Source organism: Piliocolobus tephrosceles, chromosome 7 (genome assembly GCF_002776525.5).
Source record: "Piliocolobus tephrosceles isolate RC106 chromosome 7, ASM277652v3, whole genome shotgun sequence".
Taxonomy (NCBI): Eukaryota; Metazoa; Chordata; class Mammalia; order Primates; family Cercopithecidae; genus Piliocolobus; species Piliocolobus tephrosceles.
This window is the reverse complement of record NC_045440.1, coordinates 123,147,574-123,152,635: the sequence shown is the minus strand read 5'-3', so window position 1 is coordinate 123,152,635 and position 5,062 is coordinate 123,147,574.

Genomic DNA, 5,062 nt, shown 5'->3' with positions numbered 1-5,062 from the left:
AACTAGTTGATCTGATAAAGAATATTTATGAAAAATCAGTAACTTGCATCACACTTAATGGTTAAAAACTAAAAGTATTTCCTCCTAAGATTCAGAAAAAGAAAAGGTGTCCGCTCTTTCTATTTCTGCTCAGCATTTTTGTGGAGGCTCTAGCCAAGATCATTAGGCAAGAAAATAAAATAAAAGACATTCAAATTGGAAAGAAAGAAGTAAAACTATCTCCATTTGCAGATGACATGATCTTGTATATATATAGGAAATTAAAAGGAATTCACTAAATACTATTGAAATTACTAAACGATATTGAAGGATATAAGATCATATACAAAATTCAATTGTATATGCTTGCAATGAACAATCTGAATATATTTTTTAAATTCCATTTATTTATTTATGAGACAGAGTCTTGCTCTGCCACTAAGGCTGGAGTGCAGTGGCATGGTCTCGGCTCACTGCAACCTCTGCCTTCCAGGTTCAAGCAATTCTCATGCCTCAGCCTCATAAATAGCTGGGATTACAGGCACCTGCCACCATGCCTGGCTAATTTTTGTATTTTTGGTAGAGTTGGGGTTTTACCATGTTAGCCAGACTGGTCTCGAACTCCTGACCTCACGTGATCCACCCACCTCAGCCTCCCAAAGTGCTGAGATTACTGGCATCAGCCACTGCGCCCGGCCAAATTCTATTTATAGTGTCACTAAAAATGTATTAATTTAACAAAGTAAGTGTGAAATACACTCTGAAAACTACAAAATGTTGAAGGAAGTTAAGTTGAAAGGTTAATATTGTTAATATCTTCTGAATCGACCTACATTCAATATACTCCCTATCAAAATTCTAGCTGAATTCTTTGCAGAAATTGACAAGCTGATCCAAAAATTCACATGGAAAATGCAAGGGACCCAGAATATATATTTTTTCAAATATAAAGAATGAAGTTGGCCAGGCGCGGTGGCTCAAGCCTGTAATCCCAGCACTTTGGGAGGCTGAGACGGGCAGATCTCGAGTTCAGGAGATCGAGACCATCCTGGCTAACACGGTGAAACTCCGTCTCTATTTAAAAAAATACAAAAAACTAGCCGGGCGAGGTGGCGGGCGCCTGTAGTCCCAGCTACTCAGGAGGCTGAGGCAAGAGAATGGCAAAAACCCGGGAGGCGGAGCTTGCAGTGAGCTGAGATCCGGCCACTGCACTCCAGCCTGGGCGACAGAGCGAGACTCCGTCTCAAAAAAAAAAAAAAAAAAAAAAAGAATGAAGTTGAAGGACTCTGATTTCAAAACATAAAACTATAATAAGGCAACGTGGTAGTATTATAAGTATAGACATATAGTTCAATGGAAGAGAGTCAAGAGTCCAGAAATAAACCCTCACATTTACAGGCAATTGATTTTCAACAAGAGTGGAGAGTAGAGTCTTTTCAACAAATAGGCTGGGATAATTGGATAGCCACATGCAAAGTAATAAAGTTTGGCCTCTACCTCTCACCACATACAAAACTTAAATTGGATCAAAAATAAGAGCTGTAACTATAAAACCCATAAAAGAATAGTGGAAGATTAAATCTTCATGACCTTGAATTTGACAATAATATCACAACAAAATCACAAGAAGCCAAAAAAAAAAAAAAAAAAAAAAATGAACTGGACTTGATCAAAATTTAAAACTTTTATGCTTCAAAAGATACTTCAAGAAAATGAAAAAACAACCTACAGAATGGGAGAAAAGTTTTGCAAACGGGATATATCTAAAATATGTAAAGAACTCTTACAACTACATAATAAAAAAGACAAATAACCTGATTATAAAATGGGCAAAGTATGTGAATAGGCATTTTCCCAAAGGAAATATACAAATGGCCAATAAGCACAGGAAAAGATGCTCAATATCATTAACCATCAGGAAATACAAACCACAGTCATAATGAGATAGCTCTTCACACCCACTAGGATGACTAAAATTAAAAAGACAGAAAATAACGTGTAGACAAGGATGAGGAGAAATTGGAAACCTCATACACTACTGGTGGAAATGTAAAACAGGGCAGCCACTTTGGAAAAGCTTGTCAGTTCATCAAAAGATTAAACAGTCTGGGCGCGATGGCTCACGCCTGCAATCCCAGTGCTTTGGGAGGCTGAGATGGATAGATTGCTTGACCCCAGGATTTCAAGACCAGCCTGGGCAACATGGCAAAACCCCGTCTCTACAAAAAATACAAAAATTAGCTGGGCATGGGGCCACGCGCCTGTGGTCCCACCTATTTGGGACACTGAAGTAGGAGAACCATCTGAGCCCAGGAAGTTGAGGCTGCAGTGTGCTGTGATCGCGCCACCGGTCTCCAAGCCTGAGCAACAGAGCAAGACTCTGTCTCAAAAAAAAAAAAGAAAAACAAGATTAAACGTAGAGTTACTACATGACCCAGCGGTTACAATCCTCGGTAATATATCCAAGAGAAGTGAAAAATCTATCACTCTATGACTTGTATGAAAATGTTCATAACACCTTTATTTATAATGACCCAAACAAAAGTGGATACAACCCAAATGTCTATCAACTTATGAATGGATAAATAAAATATGGCATATAAATATGGTGGAATATTATTTAGCAAGAAAAAGAAAATCCTGATGCATGCTACATCATGGATACACCTTGAAAACATCATGCTAAATGAAAGAGGCCAGTTACAAAGGACCTCACATTGTGCAATTTCATTTAAATTAAATGCCCAGGAGAGGCAAATCTATAAAGAGAGAAAGTTGATTAGTAGTTGCCTAGGGATGGGTGGAGTGTCGGGGAAGAAGATGAGGGTTCACTGCTAATGGGTGCAGGGTTTTTGGTTTGTTTGGCTTTTTTTTTTTTTTTTTGGTGTAATGAAACTTCAAAATTGTGATAGTTGCACAACTTTTTGAATATATATACTAAGAACCATTGAATTTTACACTTTAATTGGGTGCATTGTATGTTATATGAATGTATCTCAGCCAGGCATAGTGCCTCACATCTGTAATCTCAGCACTTTGGGAGGCTGAGGTGGGAGGATTACTTGAGCCTAGGAGTTCGAGACCAGGCTGGGCAACACAGTGAGACCTCATGTCTACAAAAAATTCTAAAATTAGCTGAGTATGGTGGCATGTGCCTGTAGTCCCAGTTACTCCAGAGGTTGAGGTGGGAGGATTGCTTGAGCCCAGGAATCTGAGGCAGCAGTGAGCTATGATTGCACCACTGCACTCCAGCCTGGGCAACAAAACAAGACTCATTGTCAAAAAATAAAATAATAATGAATATATCTCAATAAAGATTATTAAAAGGGGGCATTGCTAAGAGATACATGGCTGTCAGATGGCAGAGACAATTACGGGGAAGAGCTAGGGAAGTCTTCGTCAAGAAGTGGGATTATAAACTAGAAAAGGAAGAAGTCTGGTAATCTAGAGAGTGACAGGATTTTGCTAGAGAAGCAATAGGACTGGGAATTTCACAAGTATCCAAAGAGAATTGAGTGATGGGGGAGGACAATGAAAATGTTAAGGATTTGAGGAAATGCAAAATATTCCCATACAGTGTTTGCCAATGTTCACCTGCTTGCAATGATTTTAATTGCTTGTTTTCCTCTTTGCAAATTGGAAAATGTCATATTTGATTTAATATCTGCTCGTGTCCCTGAAGACAAACATTTTTTTGACACTGAAATGCAGCCAGTTGGAATCAATGGTCACTCAGGGTCTGTGATTGCACCAGAGCTTGGTTTTCTCCTCAAGGAGAACAACTGCTGGAAATGTACTGACCTCAAACCATTTCATGCAAAAATGAACCAGATTTAAAAAAATCTTTTGATGCAATATTACAAAATTTCACAACCATAAATTAAGATTTATTTGCCAGAATATGCTCTTATAATTTGAACTTTCTTGAGAGTTACTTAAAATTAATGACATTGGTCTGCTATTTGAGGGTAGTTTTGACTTGGCACCCTTTCAGCCATTCCATTTTTGAGAAATTTACTCTAGTTTAGTCAACTGGATGATGATGCTTTCATTTATCATCACTTTAGTTTTGTAGTTTCCTCTTCCAAGGGGACTTGATTTGTTTGCTATATTCCGAAGGAAACAGAAGAGTAATTTAACCCTCTACCACGAGGTGGTGACAAAAGGTTGTAGGTGCATATTTGTAGCACTAGATTTAATACAATCATTTTTATTCACCCAGCAGGGAGGTAAGTACTGGAGACATGAGGGTTAAAGGCAGGACAAGGATAGTCCGTTGTCCTTAAGGAAATTGTGATCTAAAGGGACAGGCACTCCTAGAAACAGGTCATTTCAATACAGTATGGTAAGCATTATGTTAGAAAGGTGCTGGACACTCTAACCAAGAGAAGGGCATCAAGCAGGCAATGGTGGACAGAGATAGTGGGAAAAAAAGATTTGTCAGGGAGAGCTTTTCAGAGGAGATAACCCAGACTTTGAAATTATGTGTCTGAGGCAGAGATAGACACACATTCTCTCTTTTTCACATCGGATATTAATCTTTATTAAGTGGTAAATAATATTTTTGAACAATTTTAAAGAAAATAGTGACAATGTTTTAAAGAGACAGTGATACAAATTTTAGTTGGGAATTTCAAATGCAACAAAAACCAACTGAAGGCCGGGAATGGTGGTTTACATAATCCCAGCAATTTGGGAGGCCAAGGTGGGAGGATTGTTTAAGCCCAGGTTGCGAGGCCAACCTGGGCAACATAGGAAGACCCCATCTCTACAAAACATTTAAAAATTAATCAGGTGTGGTGGTGCATGTCTGTGAGCCCAGCTGCTCAGGAGGCTGAGGTGGAAAGATCGCTTGAGCCTGAGAGGTCACCACTGCACTCCAGCCTAGGTGACAGAGTAAGGCCCCATGTCAAAAGAAAGAAAGAGAGAGAGAGAGAAGAAAAGAAAAAGAAAGAAAGAGAGAGAGAGGAAGGAAGGAAGGACGGAAGGAAGGAAGGAAGGAAGGAAGGAAGGAAGGAAGGAAGGAAGGAAGGAAGGAAAGAAGGAAGGAAGGAGGGAGGGAGGGAAAGAAAGAGAGAAAGAA